The following is a 23,715-nucleotide window of genomic DNA, read 5'->3' on the forward strand; positions in this document are numbered from 1 at the left end:
GGGCAGTGAAGACCGTCGTGCCACGGCCCGGAGACGATCAAAAGGTCGTCCTTCAAGCCTTTGTTGGACTTGGGAAAGCAGGATATCAACCTCACCTCATCGGACCTGGACTTCAAGTAATATGAGTCGCCGAGGCTGTGCAATTCATATAGATGAACCACATCATGCCATGAGAGGCCGAGGTTCATCTGATTGTTCAGGACCTCTATGCACCCCAGGATCGGGAACATATTCGCGACGCATTGGTGAGGGGTCAACCTATGACCACGCAAGTAATCCCTAGTTATCCTCCCCATAGGGATGGTAATTCCTCCTTCCACAAAGGCTATCACCGGAATGGCCACCTGCCCCGTCCTTCTCTTGATAAAGAGGTCCTCAAGATGACAATACTCTAGACCTACCTCCGACGGAATACGGTATTTGGCCCTGAAGCCTTCCATACCGGCCGGGGAATCTACCATCTTGTCAAGCTTACCCATCCCTCTAATCCTAGGTGACACGAAAACGATTTGCTTAAGAAATAACGCCGGGAAAAGGGCAATGGAAAAGGGAGTGTGCACTTACGGGTGAGGAACTGGCAAGAAATCTCTAAGGGGACGACTGCGAAAGCTTGAACGCTATAAGGGGGAGAGTGCGAGAGTGCTCTGAGTGCTCGAACGCTTGTCCAAAAACGAGAAGGAAATGTCTTTGAAAGTCTTTTTGTACTTGGGAGAAGCCGGACAAACATTTTCCCGCCTAGGGAAACGGAAATGATCTCAACCGTTGATCTAGCGTTCAATCGTCGGATTAAAATATCCAAAACCGCTAAAAGCAGTAATTAGCGCCGCATGGGGTCATTAACCACCTCTGTCATTAATGAGGCACGTGAGAAGCATACCTCCGCGCAAGTAGAGGGGGGCCCACAGTAAATAATCCTATGAATGTCAAAATCCCGCCCTTCCTCCTCGGACAAGTAAGAAGGAGCCGGAATTTTGAGGGGCTATTGTAGGGATGAAATTCCCAAAAATCAACAAATGGGCCCGTGGACCCACACAAGGCCCAACCATGACCCAACGGGGAATAAGGACCCGAGATACTTCCGGCCCAACCCTATTGAGCCCGGTTTGATCCAAGAGACGTCCGAGGAGGAATGCCTCCTCGGACACGCAAACATGGGCCCAATATGCGTCCCCTACACAGTGAAGAATCCATTCAGGTGAACGTGGGTAGGAAAGCGAGCCTCATCCAGCAGGAAAGAAGAAAATGTAAGGAATCAGGGGGAAGTCACAACTACCGCATTAAATGCAAGAAAGCTACTTTTTCAGCCACATTAATGTGGAGAAGACAGGCGAACAGTATTACGTTGGCCAGTGCAACTCACAGAAAGACAAAGAAGATGTCCGATGGGACAGGCACTCAAGTGAAGGTCCAGATGGCTAACAAGTGTAAGGTTCTTATCAATTCAAGGAGGCTATATAAGAAAAGGAGATCCCCTTGAAGTGGGGATCGAAGAATTAAGAAAGAAAAGAGAAAAAAGGGTAAAAGAACTCTTGAGTTTGTAGACAAAGCAAGAGGTGCACGTATACGTCTCCTCGGGCCGATATCTTATCAAACGTAAGCGGAATATTCTCACGTTCAATGTATTGCATGGCATACATCTAACTGACGATCACTTCGTCTAGTCCTAGTTCTGTAACCCACTCTCTACAAATTCATTGTCTGGGGACTTTTGGGCCAGAACCACTAGTTTGCTGGGCCTGGGCCCCAAAAACCCGTCCCTACAACATTAATTTTGTTCCAGTCTAAGTAATTACATGTCTTTGATTTCATAATTAAATTCTAAAAGACAAAATACCACATTAATAAGACCTTGTCTAAAACCAATGATTTAAGATCAGAGACCAAACCACAAAGTGAGAAAATGTTAGACACTCACCCTACCCGATGAATTGGTCTTTTATAATATAATGGTTGTGGTCATATCATGCAAACAACATCCAAACATATCATATACTGAAAAACAGCATATTATAATCAATAAAACAGATTATTAAAAAAAAAAAAAAAAAGGAAAAAGAAAAAGGAATAGAGATTTTAAAACAGATTGGAGCATATTATCATATGGAAGCCCCTAATTTCATACTTAACATATTCATCATGTTCATTCCATGTCATCAATCACAAACATTTTTTCATGCATCAACAACCAAGAATTTTGATCTACTCTACTTCGGTTTGAGGTATGCATTATCGATTTCAATAATGACCTTGAATTTTCTTCAAGATTCAGTTCACCTTTGAATCTATCCCGTAAGTGAATTTTCCCCTCTTTTAAGTGTTGATCCGCACTTTTCATTTCTAGTCAAAGTTTCGATCGGCACCTTAACTCAAAGTTTTGATTTGATCTAATTTTTATTTATTTTGTAGTTTTGGATATTTTCTAATTATCCTTTGAGAAATATCTAACTTTTGAATTATATTTTTAGCCATTTTAGAGCCAAATATTATTTGGGATCATTTATAATTTTTATATATTAATTAATTATCTTAAATCAAAGATAATTAAATAGTTTTTTAAATTTATTTCACTACCTAGTGAGAACATTGTTGAGGTACAATTATTTTACTTGTGTCATGTTCTCGAATTCTATTTAATTACATTTATTTATTCACCAAAAAATACTAAAATATCACTCAAATTATTTTGGGCCTCCATGAATTTTTCTTATCCCATTGGCCCACAAATATTTCATATCTCACTATCTAAATTGAATCACGATATAAACTATTACAAAAAACCCAAAAAAAACTCTTATTTTATCCAACTTTATTATCATTATTTAGCTAAGCCCAAAACCAGCCCTACAAGCCCAATGCACACATCCCATTCTTTTTAAAACCTAAGGCTACTTATGCTTGGCAATATTTCAGTAATCCAATTCTCAATGACAATATATCAAAAGCTCAATTTACATTAGCACTTTTAAAAGCCCAAGCTAGCTACTTGGCACTATTTAGTAAAAAGCCCAAGATTATCAATACTTGACAAAATACTATATCATAAGTATTTCACTTAAAGTCCAATGATAAAAAATGCTTTAAGTTCTTAAACTTATTACTATAATATTATATGGAATCTATCTTATAAAACCCATGATAACTATTTATATTACATAATACTATTCATTTTTTCAAAACCTGTGGCAAACATATATCAAGCCCATGGAGAATTATGAATTTGTGTTACTAAGATAAAAGATTATGGAAAGTTATGATTATTTATCTTAAACCCCTAACATTTATTTATTTCATACCTTATTACAAACCCATGATAACTATTTATGTTATGTAACACTATTCATTTTTCCAAAACTCATGGAAACATATATCAAGCTCATGGAAAATTATAAATTTGTGTGTTACTAATATAAAAACCCATGGAAAGTTATGATTTTTTATCTTAAACCCTTGAAATTTATTTATTTCATACCATATTATAAACCCATGGAAATTATATAAGAACCCATGGTCACTATTTATCTTATATCACAACATTCATAATGTTTATTTCCAAAACTCATGGTAATTATTCACCTTACAAGCCCATTATGATTATCTATAGAAAAACCCATAAGAATATCACATTATTCCATTATAGTGGTCGTTACCATATTTTATTTGAAACCCATGGATATTGCCTCTATTAAAACCTATGGTAAATATTATTCAAGAAATATTGGAGGTTATTATTTAAAATCCCCAGAGAAAATATCATTTAGAAAATAATCCATGGCAAAAATTATGAGAAACTATACAAATTGTTATTTAAAACCCATGGAAATTAATACCCAAGAGCAATCATAAATATTAAAGCTCATGAATACATTTCAGTTTTACTAACAACTAAAACCCATGTGGAATAAAAATTCATGGCAATATATGGTAGCTTTGTCCATTTTGTAGGGCTCACAATGAAAAAGTAAAGGATTGGCCCAAGTGGAGAGAACTACCAAGTCAGAAGCACACCAAAATACTTAGCCATCATGGGCGAGCCCAACCTGAAATCTCAACCAAAACAACTCATGTGTACAAACTGACCCAGCTAGAGAACTCCCTTTAGTTCTATCTTCAGCTGGAGAGCACCTTAAGAAGCAACCAAGCTCCCAAACCAAACTAGGAGCTAGTCACCTGTCTCATCAACGTCTCTGCCACTACCATTTCAGACGTGAACAGTACTCAGGGGCTGGGTTGACATCAAAAAGTTGAAATACAATAAATGTCATTCTTCCTCCCTAAGTTTCAGTTACCGCTAGAGGAAGCCATAACCAAATCATCCAAACTTCAGCAAACTAGCTTCTGAAGTACTAAAAATGTCTAAAAACTAATTCATGAACCAAGCCCATGAATTCTTAAAGGGGAAATTTAGGGAAATGTGGTTTGGAGAGCATAAAAAGATCTCCAATGGAGCTCCCTAAAGTAGGTTAAAAGCTTGACACCTAGCTTGGGGTGATAGCTCCTACTCTTTGAAGCTCAAAATTTAGTTGTCGCAACCAAGTTTTAGCCCCATATCTGTCTTGATCTTATTGGCTGAGATCAATCTCCAAATCTCAACACTTAATGACATTACTCAAAGAAGATAAAATACTCAAAAGCAAATCACACCATTTTTGGCCAAATCCTAGATTAGATGCTCTAAAATTTAGCTCCATCTAACATTACCCAAAAGAGACAAACATTCAAAAAGGAGCTCACACTATTTTTGGCCAAATCTCATAATGAATATTTTAAAAATTCCCTTACTAATCAGACCCAATGTTTTTGGCTTTTGCTAATTGCCCCTAAGTTTCACCATAAAAAGAAAGTATCATCTACTCACCAAGTGAGGATGAAATCCTCTCAAGGTCTCCATCAATCTTGTTATTTTTAGCCCTTAATTCAGAAATAAGTTCATTTTCTAGTTCATAAAAGCCCATATCCATCAACTCACAAACATTCCTTCTATTTTCTAACAAAACCCCACACCATAAAGGTCTCATGATTAGCTACAATTAGTCTCTCACCACCATGGCAAAAAATAGCCAAATTCCTTTACCATTTTATTCCCATATCACCATATCTCTACTCACTCACTCATGTAAGAATAGTTTCCATCATTTACCATACATCCTTCCACATATTCCAACATGGACATAAGAACCTTGGTTAAATATTTGCTGTACCAAGCTAGGAACACTTTCTCTCCCTTCATTCCATCCTAATTTTCCTCTTTTACTTGTAATTATGAAGCCCTTTAATCCTTGTTTATTGCTATTATGGTGAAGGCTATAATGTCTTGGATACTATGAAAGTTATCTCTTATGTTGACTTAATGATAATGAGGAAAATATACGATTTTTATCATGTAAACACATTTATTAATCAAACGTTACCACTAAAGGTCTGTCATATTCATTGCTAAACCATTTTTCTCTTGTGTACTTGTTATAATGAGCCCACTTTTATATTAATGAACTATGGAGGAAATGCATAGTTTTTACTATGCGAATACATTAATTAATTTTCTAAATATCTACTACTAGACGCTTTTCTTGTTTACCACTAGACTATTATTTAAACACTTATTGTGGTGGGCCATCTTTTGTGCTAACATATCTTTGCAAGAGGTATTATTGAGGCCTTATTATAATCTATGTTGGATGCAATCTAGACCTTGAGCAAAAATGGGTTTTTCACACTTCACCGATAGTCTTTGGGCCATATTCCAAGCTATAAACACTGCATTTTGTACCACTTACGACTCAGGCCCTTGTTCCCCAATGATATTGAATTCTAAGACCTAATGTTGGTTTAGGGTCCAATCAAATGTTAAATTGACTTGAAAAATGTTAAAATGGAAACTATAACTTTTAATGAGCGAATAGATCCGTTTTTGAAAAAGTAAAGCCAAGGAAACTCTCGTTGTACACACGTAAGAATCACCTCACACGCAGCTTTCTGCATGCACACACAAGCACAATCTTGTGCACGCATGGTGAATTTCAAAGATATAATAAGGCAAGTTTTTGCATTAATATAAAGGTTTGGAATGAATTCCACATCATCTGTAAGTCATTCCAAACCCTTATTTTCACAATATAAATAGCCATACCTTTTCAAAACACACAAAAATCTCGCAGAAAAAACACTAAGATTCACTAGAAATGGTGAATCAAAGAGGAAATTTTTCACAAAACATCCTCAAGTCAATTTTCCTTTTATTGAGGCCTTTTCTGGCCTTGATCTTCGAGTTTAAGATTACTAATCACTTTTTTTTTTGGTTAATTATGAATAAATTTGACTAAGGGGAAAGGTAAAAAATCAAGCCTAGGAGTTTTTGTTTTGAGGTATTGAGTTCTAAACTCTTTTCTCTCTTTTCTCTCTTTTCTCTACTTTTAATCTTGTTTCTTTGTTTTTTTTTATGCTTAATATGTTTATATATTTTAGGTTTACATAGTTGTATGTTTTAAAGCATGTTAGGACGTTCGATTTAGTGTTTTGAAGCCCTTCTCTATTTGCTGTGTTTCTAGGGTTTTTGGGCTGAAACTCACATGCGCATAATCTTGCTTACGCATGTGCTCTATTTATGCATGCACATGATCTTGCCCAAAAACCCTAATTTTATTTTATCTATTTTTGTTTATGTTTTCACATGTAATACTTCTGTTTAGACTCTTTTTAATGTATTTATGGTTTTAAGCTTCTGTTTCACATGTTTAATTGCTTGTTTGCCTTTCACATGCTAGAATTAGAGTTTATCTTGTGTCTTCTTGTTTCAATGCTATGAACACACATTCACATGTTCATGCATAATGCTATAGGTGCTGAGTTGCAACAAGGTAAGTGAGGTCATGCATTGGTATGAACATGCATTTTAATGATGTAATATGTTTGTGTGATGTTTGGTTTCATGTCTAAAAGTTGGGATATGTGTTATGACCTATGTTTGATTGTCATGCCTATCTTTATTCCCTATTTCCTTGCTACCATGGATGATGTGTTAGGCAATGCCATGATTAGATGTATGTTAGGGTTTGTAATGTGATGATATGCATAATTAGATGCATGCTAGGTTTTGTGATGGGTGACAAGCATGACAGATGTATGGTTAGGGATGATTGATGCCATGTTGTGTACTTAGATGAATGTTAGTGTGTGTGTGTGAGTATAGATACAATATTGAGTGTGCCTTTAATAAGGTTAAGACATAAGACACAATGAGAGGAAGCCAACCTTAGGGTTAAGCGGTTTAGCGTGCCTAACACATTCCCAAGACCGTACCTTAACTCCAAACCCATATATTTAGTAGTAAGATCAATGATCCTTCCTCGAAAGAACGCTATATATTCATTTTACTCTTTGTAAAAGAACATATTTATCCAATTCTTCCGGAAAGATATTGAAAAGAATAAAATCTTAATTTAATTATTTAAGTGAATTAGATTTTAGGATTTATTTTAAGTATTTTGAATTTTTTAGGTCCTTTCATTACATGTAATAATTAATCCACATGTCACAATTTGATTGGGCCGACTAGTACTTGTTATAAGAGGATGTGGCACTTAATGGACATATTAGTAAAAAAAAAACTAACGGAGGACTAACAATCTAAATGACATATAATGTTAGGGAGAAAAATCCAAAATTTAAAATTTTAATGTGTAAAATTCAAATATCCCTAAACTTTAGGAGTGTGTTTTGCACTTTAGTCTAAATAATATTTTAAATTTTAATATAAGAAAATTCACAAAATGGGTAGTAAAGTAATTATATTTTTTTTTTATCTTAAAAGGATTTTTAATATGAATAAGCCTTTTTCAATTTTTTTTAAGTAAAAAATTCCACTTATGAATAAAAATATTTTTAGTAGTTACGTAAACACATAATACAACTAATATTAAATTTATGTTATTATGTAGTTGTTCCAAAATTTTATTGCTATTACAAAAATTATTATGACTAAGAATAAATTATTACATAAAGAATTTAAGGTCATATTAACTTTATATGTGTGTGTGTGTGTTTGTGTGTATTTTTATTATTTAATAATTCGGGGTAGGAGATTTGAACTCCGAATGTCTCCATTGAAAATATGAGGAGGTGTCAATTGTGTTACAACTTACAAGACTCTTGGCAAATAAAGAATATATAATTGGGAAGGAGGAAGGGTAAAGTTATAAGTTAGACAACTTAGATTGGTAGAGGGGCAATTGCTCGCTCTTGCCATGGACCGGGTTTGGGTCGGATATACCTAAACTCGATCTAAAACTTTTACCCATGGATACTGGGATCTTGATACTTGTTAAGCCCTCATTCCCAATTCTTACTTGGACTTTTATCCATAGATATCAAACCTGATCCGAACCTAAATTTTTTGGGTTTCTTTTTTTATTATTTAAATTAATAATAATTTTAAGTTAAAAATGTGATTTTCCATTCAAACCTTTTTAAACTAAAAACCAATTTATCTTAATATTTTTTTAATGGATGTATGAAAATAAATTATTTTCCACATTTTTTCCACATCATGGAATGCAAAGGGATAATTTAAGATAAATATCTAGGGGCAATCGATGGTTTATCATGTTTAAGACTATTGTCTCTAAGCGTATTAAGAGGAAGCTTTTGAGAGATAAATATTCTCACATGCAGTGTGAAGGCTATAGCGATTATTGAAAAAGCAAGAGAGGTGGTGTGAAGGATGTTGAAATCAAGTTCCGTGTGAATTCCCACCATCCTAACCACGCAAAATGAAACCTGAGTATTTAGACGATATAAATTTAGCATCATGATTTAACCTTTCTTTTTTTTGAGAATCAGCATCATGATTACCAAGAAAGCTTTTTACAGGACAACAATTAATTCGAGCAATATAGGTTTTAAATTCTCACCACAAACATTTCAATCTGAGTCGCAGACTTTAAGACAACCCCTAAAGATTTATCCTGCATTTGTGTGCAAAAAAATCTCACTCACAACCTTAAAAATCTCCAAACTTGTTGCCATAATTAAAATGGTAGAAAGAACAATATTACTCACCAACTTGTTCTTGAAAGCAAATTCGATTGCCCCAGCATGTTTTATTGAATATTTATTATTATTTAAATATGAATTGGATTCAAGTAATACTCGTACTTAACTCTAAAAATTCAAGTTTTTTTCCAAACTCAACCCAATTTTCTTAACCCATAACATTTCGTATAATACTCGAAAGTTTCGGGTTGGGCCTGCTACCCGTTACTCATTGGATTAGGCCATCCCTCTTGGAGCCATGGCTTCGCCTTTGGTGACAAGGATGATACCATTTAATAATTTTAGAAAAAGACTTCTCACCTGTAATGATATAAGGATCTACTCAATGGTCAATACTCATCCCAAATCCCAGTCACAGTGACACCCACTATTCAACATTCATCAAAGTTAATTATTGGCTTTGCTACACTTTTGTATGATTGATTGCAATACTTGATTTTTTTTTTTTTTTTCTTTTTTTTTGGAGGATAGACGGCAGGATTGCAATAATTGATTGGGTCTAAACATAAAAGGATAATGAAGAGTGGACGAGAGATTTTTTGGTTTGGTATGTGGAAAAAAAGGAATGTAGAAAATAGGGAAAATGATGAACTTTCTATTCGGATCCGCGGCCCGCCAAAATATAAAATTGGAGCAAAATCAATGAAACCAAAGCTACGTAATAACTAATAAGGGACCCTCTTTTTTTTTTTGGAGAAATCGACATAAGGGACCCATTTGCATCTAACTAATATTTATTTACTTATATAAAAATACGATACTAATATTTTAAAGCATAATATAGTTTCTTTTTATCAATCCATACTACCAAGTAAGGAGAATCTTAATTTTTATAATTTTTTTTTATTTGATAATTTGAAATGAAGAATTTAACTTATCGTAGATAGTAGAAAGTGCAAGTTAAGATACAAAATTCTTAACTCATCATTCAATTTGCTCCCTTTTTGTCTCTTTGAAAAAAAAAATATTTTAAACCTTAAAACTTAGAGTATAATTGATTAATCTCTGAAAATTCAAAAAGAAAATTAAATTATGTCTTATAGTTTTAAAAGTAACCAATTACTTTTTCAGCCCATATTAAATATTTAAACTCCAAATACAATGTAGTTTCAATAAATAAAGTGAGGTTGAATTTGTTACGCCATAAAAATTTAAAATTTAATTTGTTACTTTTAAAGGCATAAGGTTTCATTTATTAGTTTTAAAAATTATTGAGTTTAATTTGCTACTTTTGATAGGATTGATTTAATTTGTTAAACCCTTAAACTATATATAGATTATAATGTAATATACCCATGTCTTGTCTCTATCTTTATTATATGTTCTTTTAATTTTCCTTTCTTTTATAGAGGATACAACAAAAGAACTACATGGACAAACCACTGTCTGAATTTACAATATTCAACATGGGGTTTCCCATCAAAAAAAATATATTCAACATGGGTTAAAATCATTATCATTAGGTATTACCATGAAAGGATTGGACGGGTCACGGTTGTGTCTCTGTCTGATCATACAAATATTAATTATAGAGTAGACCCCAAAGGTGCAAATCAATCAAACCCAATATTAATAGCATTTATATTTTCCTCAGAAATAGTGGACAAATACACGCCACTTTTCTAGCTTGACGAAATGGACTTTTTCTTCCTCTTCTCTATTCTGTAGATGAAAATTACATGGAGTGGTTTGCCCCGTTATTAAAACTATGAGCCTTCTCCGCCAATAGCCATCAACATCATAAAGCATATCTCATATTTTTGGCCTTTTGTTTTTTTTTTTCTTCATTTTTACACAAATCTCGAGGAATATATTAGATAATCTGAGGGCTGGAGAGTAGGAAATAGGGTGATGGAAATGAAATGTATTGTAAGCTTTGTGGATTGGAATTGAATTTGGATTATAGCATTTATTAATGAGCTTTGAACCTGGCTGGCACAGGTCAATTCGCATACCTAACAACGACTTCGTAGACCCACGTCCACCCTCTCTTGTTCTTTGACTTATTGGTCGACTCTCAATACTCCACTCCTATATGTCATTATTTATTTGTACCAATTAAATTGTTAGGACAAGAGACGTGGTTGTTTCAGATACTACATTTTATTTATTTATTATTATTATAGAAAAAAGTCATAGTTTTAAAAACCGGATCGAACCAGACCGACCGGTCCGATCGGTTCAATCGGGAATGGGAGCCAATCTGATTAAGTTAAAACCCCCAAAATCGGTCAAAAACCAGAAAACCAATCTAAAACCGAGTAAAAACTAGGGTTGAACTGGAAATTTTAAAAAAAAAATGGTTTGATGCCCGGTTTGGTTTTTAAAACCATGGAAAAAGTTGACGCCAATTCTTAAAAATATTTGTTAGTTTTTTAGAAAAAAATTGGTAAAAATATATAATTGATCCTTTAACTTTCAATCTTTTTCATTTCAGTCTTCTAACTTTCAATTTTATCATTTCAGTCCTCTAACTTTCAATCATTGTCAATTTGGTACTTCGTTAAATCTCAATTATGTCCTGCTATTAATTGAGCTAAAACCATGTTGTTGGCTCTTTTTTCTTTTTCTTTTATAAATTTTGGAATTAAAAGAAAATTTAAAAAAAGAAAAAAATTAAGACTCCCTAAAGGAGACGACAACGACTCGAGGTTCAATTCTCTATCCTCACATACAGCACACTGAAGCGAGGTTTTCCGAACCACAGCCTAATGCAATCCCTAATAGACCAGAACAACGTTGTTTTCTTGGGCACCCACGTGACCCAACACTCCTACCCACTCATGTGCGGACCCAATGGTATCCCATACCTGATCAACCTCCCCGAGTTGAGTCACCGGGTCAAGGGCGAGCTCTACTTCGTGTCAACTCGCGGACTCGGTCGCCTAGAGAAGTTGGAGGGCACCACCCTCGACCACCACGAGCGGCTCCCCATTCAGACTTAGGCTAAGGCATAGGCAAAGGCGTACTACGTGCACCGTAGCTTTGGGGAGAAGCTGTGAGAGAAGAATGGGAGAGAGGGGTTGAGTGAGTACACAGAGAGAGAGAAGCGAATGGGTTTGTGAGAAGAGAGGAGAGGCCTAAATATCGGAGTTTTGTTGATGAGGTGCATTTCTTTTTGTCATCTTCTTCCTCTGCTCCAAAATGATGTGTTGGTTTTGAAATGGTTTTTTTTTCCTTTTTTTTTAATATCAGTTTTTTTTTCTTTTAATTCCAAAATTTATTAAAAAAAAAAAAAGAGCCAAAACAACGTCATTTGGGCTCAATTAATGGTGGGACATAACTGAGTTTTAACGGAGTACTAAATTGACAACAATTGAAAGTTAGAGGACTGAAATGACAAAACTGAAAGTTAGAGGACTGAAATGAAAAAGACTGAAAGTTAGAAGGTCAGTTTTGCATTTTTGCCAAAAAAATTTATGAAATAAATTAAAAAGTAATTAATGTTTTGACAATTTTTTTATTTTTTATAAATTAATATTAAGAATTTTAAAAAAAAATAATTTATCAACCATGGTCTAAAAGGCACTCAATAACATGACCCTATTATTATTTATAATTCAACAATTAAATATTTGTTCAAAATAATTAGAAGTGTCAATTGAATTAAAAAATTTATTATTTTGTTAACGATGTTGAATGAATTCGTTTTGAAAGATATTAATGAAGAAGATTTCCATTAACGGGTATTTTTAGGGGATTTGCTAATGGACCAATTTAGAAAAGTTTTGATATCACAACAGTATTATATTTTTGACAAATTCACCACTGGATTATATTTTCTTCTTATCTCCTCAATACTTACAAAATTTCTAGAAAATTAAAGATCAATAGCTATGTCATTAATAAATAATTTAAATTTGCAAGTTTTTGTAGTTTAAAATTATATATAAAATATAATCTTATAAATTATATAGTAAATAATATCCGATTGGCATAAAATTTTGCTAGGGATTTTACCAAATCAAGGAGTAACAATAAGTGAACAAATAAACACATCAAGTCAATAGAAATTAGTGATTGACTTGGAGATACAATTGAATGTTATTCTTAAACAATATTTGTCCCCATTCACAAGTTGCTAAAGAGTTTCTACAAACTTGTCCCTAGGATACAACTAAGTTTATTGGGTTCTATAAATAACAATTTTGGAGAATATTCTCAGGATTTCTTATATTTCTTTGTAACTTACTATTTTGGAGAATTAACCTATGTTTATACCCATAGGGTTATAACCCTTCAAAAGATACATATAGAGAGTTAAAATGTTTCATAGAACCGTTCACAAGGCTTGAAACCTCTTCGACCTTTCTAAACAGTCACTAGAAAATTTTGCAGAAAAATCCTGTTTCACGATATTCGATCAGTCAAAAGTTACTTTCGATCAATTGTGTGTTATTTTCAATCGGTCAAATAGGAATCGAGCAGCGATTGAGACATCCAGAAACTCCATGATTTTTTCTTTACTATTTCAATCGATCGAGCCAAAGTTTCGACCAATCAAAAATGCCTAACTTCGAATTTTCACTTAGAAAATTCCAGAACTTGAATTTTCACTTTAACAACTTTATAAAACAATATTCTCCAAACTTAAACATCATTATTACAACCTATCCATGTATATACCTATATATACAACAATCCCCCACTAGATTGTAATAATGTATGTCTCACTTGATTGATATTCTATCATGCATAATAGAAAATGTCTTTCAACTTAAATCTTCCCTTAGTATAATTGCTCAAGAAATCAACAAAGTTAATGGTGGCTTGGTGCTTAAACCAAAACTCTTATGTGCTTAAATTGGAAACAACACACACATGAGAATATCCACAACACATTTAGAAATCCAAGTTGTTAGCACTATTATGGCCTTGTGCTCTTCTTGGTTTAGTGAACATGTACAAGAGAAAACCCTTTTACTCTTGCTAGAAGTGGCACCACTCCTATGTTCACAAAGGTGAAGTTCCATCTTATGTTCCTGTTACACAAACATTTATGATTTATGAACTTCATTAAGAGTTTAAAACTCATCCTCAATTTCAACGTAACAGTCTACACTAATTGTTAGGACAAATGTGAGAATTGTTAGAGACATATGTTATGTAAATTGGCTAATCCTTTGACAAAATGCATTTTACTTGCAATTGGGTAGATCTAGGATAAGTTTAATATTTCAAGGAACAAGAGTTCAAGTTTAGTATTAAAGTCATGCATATCTGTCCAAGAAACAAGTGAAGAAGAGTTATTCATTAAAACTCGACAGATAGCTCGACAAAATAATATTTGATGTTGAAGCTCAACAACAGCTATATCTGTTGAGAATTACGAAATTAGAATTTTCAAATCTGATTTCACGCATATCCATGTGTATTTGTGTAGAGTTTCTTTTCTCACAACCCTAGACATATATAAGGATTATTTTGAGAGTCGTCACATGATGATGCAATTTGATGCAAAGTAATAATAAATGCATATTGTGACCAAAGACAATTTGCCCTAGTTCATCTTTCTCTCTGTAGAAGTTACTGCGTCTTTGCGCCATGGGTTTTGTATCCAAGAAGTTTCTTGATCTTTATTGTTGGATGAATTGAAGAACTTTGCAACCAACATCTTTCTCAAGTTGGTGTGTTAGTCATGTACTTGGATCCGTGCATCATTGGTTAGTCACGTACTAGGAGTCGTGCATTGAAAGGAGAGATTTCTGTTACATTACAAGTCCAATTGGGTATTAGGATAAGGGTTCAATTGTAGGTTAGTATTAGCTACTAGGATTCCTTTTACTTGTAACCGCTTGTTTTGATAATAGTGGATTCTTAAGAGTGGTGACCTTAAATTCACCCGGTGGAGTTTTGCCTCAGTGGTTTTCCCCATTCATAAACAAATCACCTATGTCAAATTTATTTTCCGCTGTATTTAACTTAGTTGGTGACTTGTTCGTGCTACCACGCTTATTGCATGTAATTGAATCTAATTAACTCACTTGGATAATTAATTGATTAATTTACCAAAATGGGTCAATACATTCTTGGCTTATCAAGTGGTATCAGAGTGGGCATAATCTGATTAGGTTTAATATTTGTTGTGTGATCCATTGACCCCTGTCTGTCATGGATAGAGGAAAATCTCTTATTATACCTCCTTTATTTGATGGCACTAATTATTCATATTGAAAAGTAGGCATGAGAGTTTTCTTACAGTCTTTAGATGAGAAGATATGGCAAGCTATGGAGATTGGCTAGACTAAGCCAAAGGAAGTGCAGGCAGATTGGGATGATGCCAAGATCAAAGCAGCAAACTTCAACAGCAAAGCATTGAATGCTCTATTCAATGCGGTCATCAATGAGGAATTCAAGAAGATATCCTCAACAGAAACTGCTAAGGAAGCATGGACTATCCTCTAGACAACCTATAAAGGAACTAAGGCTATCAAGGATTCAAAACTCCAAAGGCTCACTACCAGCTTTGAGGAGATAAAAATGGAAAAGGATGAGTCATTTGATGAGTCATTTGATGAGTTTTATGCCAAACTAAAGGACATAGTCAACTTAGCCTTTAATTTTGGGGAAACTATTCCTGAACCCAAGGTTGTAAGAAAGGTGCTAAGATCTCTACTTGAGAGATTTCATGCCAAGATCACTATCATTGAAGAATCAAAGGATATTGACTCCATTTCGTTAACGAAGTAGATTGGCAACTTGCAAACCTATGAATTGGGCTTGGATAGGAGGCAAAAGTAAGAGTATGGCACTGAAAGCCAAAAGAAATGAGACTAATGAGTCTTCTGATGATAAAGATTCCAAGATGAAATCCTACATCACTAGGCAGTTCAAGAAGTTCATGAAGAATGCCAATGTGAAAGAATTTGATAAGGACCGTAAGCAACCCAGTTCTTCTAATTTCAAGAGCCAAGACAAAGGAAAGAAGGATGTTAAGGATGGTAGTCAGCACACTATTCCCTCCGGACCAAAGTGCTTCGAATGTCAAGGTTTTGGACACATGAAACAAGAATGTCCAACATATCTCAAATCAATTGGGAAAAGCAAGGCTCTTGCTGCTACCTTGAGTGACACTGAGCCTGAGATTGAGTCAGATGACAGTAATGACAAGGGAATTTTAAATGCCTTCACTACTACAGTTAATCCTACTGAAGGGGCTACAGAAATACTAGATGATGAAGAGGACTTGGTGGATTCTAAGTTTGAAAAAATGGACGATCAAGATGACATCCATACAGCCTATGCAAAATTGTACAAGGTTTCTGAGAAGTATGAGAAAATGTATAGGTTGGTCACCAAGAAGCTGAGTGATGTTGAGCTAGATCGAGAGGAGCTCTCTATTAAGGTTGATGAAGCCAATCAATCCATAGGAGCTTTGTGGTTCAAGAACAACTTCCTTACTGAAAAGACAAAGAAGCTTAAAGCAGAACTATTCCAGGTTAGAGCTCAATTGGAGAGGACTTCTAGTGCAAAACTCGATGAGATGCTAAGCTTTCAGAAAGCTGCTTCTGATAAAACTGATTTAGGGTATGATTTCTCTTCTCCTAATATTGCCTCTTCTAGTACTATTGTGTTTGTCTCACCTACTAATAATGCTAATGCTAAGAATGATGAAATTAAAACTGAAATAGCTAGTGAGAACGTAGACAAGGGAAAATATATTCTAGGAGCACCCCTTAAAGTTGAATAGAAAAGAGACTAAAACCTTAGGACTAAGAAGGTTAACAACAAAAAGTCTCAACCAAAGAAGCCGCATCTTTGTCATCAATGTGGAGTTTCAAGGCATACTCGTCCAAATTGCTATAAGTGGTTAATCACTCAATAAAGCAATAGTATGCTCTCGTCCGGAAACCAGAATCAATTTCCATCCTCATTTGCTTCTCTTGGAGATCTTCTCAAGGCCTTTATGTTCCTTTCGAACTTGAACCGTTTCAATTTTTCCTCCTCACCATCGGATCAAAGGTTCGCTTAAAAGAAAGGTTCTTCTAAGGTGTGTAAGGAAAAATGTTCCAAGTGATTTAATCACTTTTTCTCTCTCTCTCTCTCCCCTTATGGTTATGCATTACTTGTTTTGTTTTGCTTTCTTGTTTTGAGTTAGTCTAGTTTTACGCTTTGCTTTGTTTAACTTGTTTTTGTTTGTTTGTTTTCAGTTTTGATTTACTTTGTTTTTCATAAAAAATACAAAAAAATAAAATAAAAATAAAAAAATTGAAAAATCAGAAAAATACAAAAATAATGTGTATTTGTGTACATTGATACTTGTGTACCTTGAATGACCATTGAAATAAAGTTTTCAAAACTTTATATCTCTTGTAGCTTAGATAAGTATCTCAATGCACAATTAAGCAAATGAGCTTTGTGGCTCGTGTTTGTAATGAGTACGATTAAGTAATCTCTTATACTTAACACTCATATCACTCTTTTTGACGGGAATGATTAAAAAATCCTAAGATAAAGATATAAATAACCATCTCACCACTAAAGCTCACCAATCATGTATAATATCTGTGTGTTTCAGCATAGCAAAATTGTGATGTTTGTGGCTTAACATAATTGAGTATTTATTATCTCTCCTTTATATGCCCATGCATAATATGCTCAAAAAGAAAAATATGCAAAGAAAAATAAAAGTAAAAAGAATCAAAATACTTTTAAATATGGTTGCAAGCATGTTTCTAGGAGATGTGGAAGTTATAGGATGTACCTCGAATGTGATAGTCCCCATCAAGCAATTATGATTGTGTGTGAGTGTATTTGATTTTCTCATATCTCAAATCGTCATAATATGAGACACTTATGCACTTGTACTATGTTTTCACACACAATACACAAATTATTTGCTACTTTTGATACATGTGCAGGTACAATGTGATTTGGCTATCACAAGAAATACATGTGTTAATGTATGCTCACTAAACTGTCATAACTTGTTTTTGAAATATAAAATTGATTAAACTTGTTTAGTGTGTGTGTGTGTGTGTGTGTGTTTTGGATCATGAATGCTTTGCATTTTTTTTTTTTTTTTTTTTGTTGAGAGATGTTTTTTTAAGAGCTTAATATGTTGATTGGATCTATGTTTGAGTAGCTTGTTTGTTGCATTCATCTCTATGTGTTTTTCCTCTCTTTGAAAAACTCTTTTTCTTCAAGCTCGACAGCTTTTCGATAGATCCTCGACAAATTTGCATCTATCGTGCCCCTTTTTTTTCTTTTCTCGACAGAAGTTAGCACAATTTCGATCCATTGAGCTTTCTGGAATTCGTCTTGATGGCGTCTCAATAGCTTTTCAATCCATTGAGAAACTTTTTGTATGGCCGATAGATTCTCGACAGCGTCTCGATCCATCAAGGTACTTTTGCCGTCGATAGATCCTCGATAGCACCTCAATAGATTCATTTATGTCGAGATTTAGTGCTCGATAGATCTCGATAGCTCCTCAATCCATCGAGCTACGTTTTTCTATATATAGCTAAGGCGCAATCCGATTTTCATTTTCTCACTTCTCTCTCAATAGAAAACTTTCGCTCTAGACACAAAACCCTTTCTCACTCTCAAATCTCCTCACCCATTGCATTTTTGGCCTCTACCAAGATCAAATCACTTAGTAAGTGTCCTAAAACCTTCTCTTTAAATGCATTCATGCATTTTAGACCTAGGTTTTTGGGGTCTTTGAAAATTTTTGGGGTATTTGAGTTTTTCTTGAAATTTTTGGGTTGAGCTTTATGAATTTGATGATATATGATCATGCATTGCTTTCTTGCTGTATTTTAACAATGTTTCATGCATTTAGATGTATGTTTGATTATGTTGAAATGTATGCTGGTAGGTTTGGATTGGATTTTACCCATGATGTATTTATTTTTACACGTCACATGTTCATGCATATTTCATGCATACGTATCCTCTATTTTCTTTCTTTTTGCTTCTGTTTGTGATGTGTTTTCTCTCTTTCTCCCTCTCTCTCTAGGATAGACTACACATGGCACCCAAGGGCAAATATACCCCGGCTCGAAACCCTCTTGGTTCTAGGTCTTCTTCTTCTTTTAATACACCCCTTCTTCATGTTTGGTTCTGTGATGGGAAGGCCCAGTAGGACTTCCTTAAGAACTTTCAGAGACATGGCGTTCATCCAATGCGCCATATCATTCTGTCGGACTTTTTCGACATTCCTCTACCCAATGTCATTCGGACTCGGGGATGGGAATCTCTTTGTGAGATTCCCTTGAGGTGCCCTATCGTGTTTATATAGGAGTTTTACTCTAATATACATGGTATCGATACCCCTGTACCTCAATTTGCCACGACATTCAAAGGTACACGTATCGTAGTCACTCCGGATCTTATATTCGAGATACTATATGTCCCACGGGTATTGCAAACTAATTACCTCGGTTATCAGTGTCTAAGGACTGTGTCCAATGACGAGCTTCTATCTCATGATGATGCAACTTGATGCAAAGTGATAATACATGCATATTGTGACTGGAGACAATTTGCCCTAGTTCATGTTTCTCTTTGTAGAAGCTACTGCGTTTTTGTGCCAAGGGTTTTATAACTAATGAGTTTTTTGATCTTCTTTGTTGGATAAACTGAAGAATTTTGTAGCTAACATCTTTCTCAAGTTAGTGTGTTAATCACGTACTAGGATCCGTGCATCATTGGCTAGTCACGTACTGGGGGCTGTGCATTAAAAAGAGAGATTGTCGCTACATTACAAGTCCAATTGGATACTGGGGTAAGAGTTCAACTGTAGGTTGGTATTAGGTACTGGGATTCCTTTTACTTGTAACCGCTTGTTTTAATAATAGTGGATTATCGAGAGTAGTGACCTTAAATTCACCCGGTAAGGTTTTACCTCGGTGCTCGTCCCCATTCGTAAACAAATCACCTATGTCAAATTTATTTTCTGCTACATTTAACTTTGTTGGTGATTTTTTTTGTACGACCATGCTTATTACATATAATTGAATCTAATTAATTCACTTGGATAATTAATTGATTAATTTACCAAAAGGGGTCAATACATTCTTGGCCTATCACTAATCCATCCTAAATAAGATACAAATTTAGTGCTCTTACTAGCCATGTATCAATAGCTTGTTGTTACCTTTTAAACCCCTTAGATATAATCAATTCGAGGTTGGGTTCCCACTATTGGTGATTCTTTTAAAAGAAGGATTTTAGTCCCATTCTAATGGATGTTATCCTTACCTAGTCTTGAGACACACTTCAGTAAAAAACCTATTTTATATATAGAATTACATAGGCAATGGACTAATCCAACCACATTTGACTTGCCTCACGTATTCTTTTCTTAGACTTTTAAGTCTAAGTTCACATTGTATACAACTCATGTATACTATATGTATGGGTGGCAATTTGTGTTTTTGTGTCAAGTTCGTGTCGTGTCGAGTTGAGTCATGAGTATTGGACTATATGGGTCAACCCTAACTCGACATGTTTATTAAACGAGTTAAGATTCCTTAACCCTAACACAACCCATTTATTAAATGGGTCAGTTTTGTCGACTCTTTTATCAGATTTTATCGAAACGAAAATAATAATAATAATTTTAGTATTAAACAAATTGATATGAATTATGAAAACCCAAACAAATAAATATTTTTATATAAAAATTAGAACTAATAAGTAACAACATTACAAATAATAATTCAAAATTAAAGTATATCTCAATATCACATATAATCAATCATAATATGTCAAAGAAAATAATCCAAAATAATTAAGAAGTTTATATACCTAGGGTTTGAAGAGTATGTTGGTAAAATGTCATTTAATTAAACGAGTCAAACAAGTTCCATGTGATGGACACTAACCCAACCCATTTATTAAATGAGCCAGCCATGTCAACTTGAATATGACACAAACCCATTAACTCTCAACTCATAATCTATTAATTTTGTGTCGTGTCGTGTCCTGTCGTGTCAGGTTCACAGGTCATGTCCAATTTTGTCACCCCTAATTATACGCGTTGTGATTTCACAATTACAGTACAAGGAATGGCATACTGTGGTTGTGGCCATGACACTTTATCAAAACCTTAGCCAATTTCTTTCCTTGCCCATTACCATTATAATCAATGCTCTCAATTTAATTCTATAGTAGAGTAAGAAATACACCTTATTTCTTTAATGCTTACACATGGCACCCCTACATGTAGTGATTATCTAACTAGACATAGATATTATCACTCACATCAATAATAGAATTAAACTTGAATATTCTATATAATAGATATTCATCACAATTAAGTACTTTCTAGTGATCAACCTCAAGTTTTAGAAACTTTTGAAAGTCTACATACTGTGAAGGCAACATATAGTTTAGTTCCATATATGATACGCAACATGTACTTAATTCACTAGGCAAACTCGAGCTATGCATCCGTCCTTCCAGTAATCTCTTTATTTATTATTGGAATCAGAGTGTCTTTGTCTTTTTAAAAATATTAAAATCTAAGAAGAAAATTCTCAACACTAATCTCAACACAATGAGATAACACAATTCCCAGTAGAATGAGAAATCACTAATCTCAACACAATGAGATATCATAAATCTCAAAATGAGATTAATATAGTGCATATCTCCACTATATTTCTTTAATTGATTCCCATTCATAAAAGACTTTCATTTAATTAATTATGGGTACAAACCCACAAGTTTTTCAAGCAAACCTCCTTACCAAGATCACTATTTAAGAAATTCACTTTACATCTGTATGATGCATACTCAAATTATATGTGGAGACATAATCCAATATTTCATTATTGATCCTTGAATGTTAAATTAATGAACTCACTTGTACTCTCTTTATTTCACAAAGAGATACTTTCAAAATAGGATCACCACATGTGCTTGATTAAACTTAAGACATCTACCACACATGGCAGAATTTAATCACAATGAATTTAACATCCCTCGATGTTAATTCTCAATACCTTTAACAAGCACATCTTTGATGCACATTAGCATCCTTAAGAGTCCATGACTCTTTTGAAGGTTATACCTCCACACTTCTTGGATATCATAATTCCACAATTTGAGTTTCTAAATCACACAATTTGGGTTTTCAACCATTCCAAAATTCGCATATATACACACATTACAATTACATATATCAAAATGTAATAATAGAATATAGTGAATTTCTTTAAAATTATATGAATGGTTTTAAAAAAGATCAAACTAATAACACAAATAGTTACTAGTGTATAGATATCAAAATATATCTCTTCCCTTTGTTTCAAACCTTTTATTATTAATTTTAGACCAAAAGATTTTATATTTTATACTAATACCCACTCACAACTGACTGGTTTTGAAACTAGAGGTAGATCCACTAAGATCCAATCATTATTAAATAACATCGAGTCTATTTTATCATTAATAACTTTTATAATAGAAAGCTATATCTCTTACAAGCACAAAACTTTCTTAAACTTTAGGATCGCTTCTCTTAAAGAGTACTATGGGTATTTAATTAGAACTACACTTTTATTACCTTTAACAAGGTAAACAAGAGCTTCACATGAAATAAAAATTTGGATTAAAATCCTTTTACTTCTTACACTTTAACTCCACCTTTGTTCACTTGGTGAACCACATTTGAGTCTTTAATATCACTTAATGTGATATTTAACATTAGAGTCATTTACTCGTGTTTAAGTAGGTATTAGGGTATTTTTGAAATCATTTTTGAATTTAAACTCAATAAATTCAATATCCTTTGATTTCACTCTTCTATTAGACATTAAGTCTAATCAACTACACACCCTCGAATTTACTCAAAACCTACATATACACTTTGTATAGCTCTTTGACTAATTAGTTCTCTTTGGTCTATCATTATACAAAGGTTAAACACCCCCACAGTTTAAAATGATAAACATTTGGTCACATTCTCATTTCATAACACATATGAAATACCTTTGAAATGGAACTCTATTATGCACATAGCATATACTAAGCAAAGCTTCTTCCCATTGATCAGATAGAAACTTAGCTGATTGCACTCAAGATTATGGCATTCACCATATCAAATAAAATTCTCTCTTTTGACCAAACCATTTTATTAAGGTGTATAAGGGACTAAACCTTCGTGTATTATGACATGTTCCTCACAAAGAATAATATACATTTAGAAATATTCACCATTTCTAGTTAAAACACCATTCAATTCAAATCATCATGCTTATATAAATTATATCATGCTTTGATATAAATTTCAAGAATTTGAAATTTATTTGAAATTTAAAAATCTCAATCTAGCATGCCATAAATAAAGAATCAACAATATAAGCACAACCAAAACATATTGCTATATAACACTCTATTTGAACATGTCATTAGTAGCATACCCATTGCCTACTAATGTCCCGTACTTGAACAAGACCATTCTTAAATAATAAATTGGCTTCCCTTGATATCAAGTATGTGAAAAACATAGCATTGGTCTAGAAAACTTCTTGCCAAAACTCAATTTCACTTCAACAATGCACTTTCCATGAACTTTTGCCTTAATGTGAATATCCACAAGCACTTATAGTTTTATGGAAGACTCCTCATAAGTCTTAAAATATGCTATATAGTTGCACACATGCAACATTGTACCCGAATCAAACCCCTAATCAGAAGGATTTGTAATTACGG

The 23,715-nt window shown here is 33.8% G+C and overlaps 1 pseudogene; it reads left to right on the top strand.

Moving 5' to 3' along the window:
- Positions 1-1,151: 1,151 nt before the first annotated feature.
- On the top strand, positions 1,152-12,196 carry LOC115990481 (annotated as a pseudogene).
- Positions 12,197-23,715: the final 11,519 nt, after the last annotated feature.

This window comes from Quercus lobata, chromosome 5 (assembly GCF_001633185.2).
Source record: "Quercus lobata isolate SW786 chromosome 5, ValleyOak3.0 Primary Assembly, whole genome shotgun sequence".
NCBI lineage: Eukaryota > Viridiplantae > Streptophyta > Magnoliopsida > Fagales > Fagaceae > Quercus > Quercus lobata.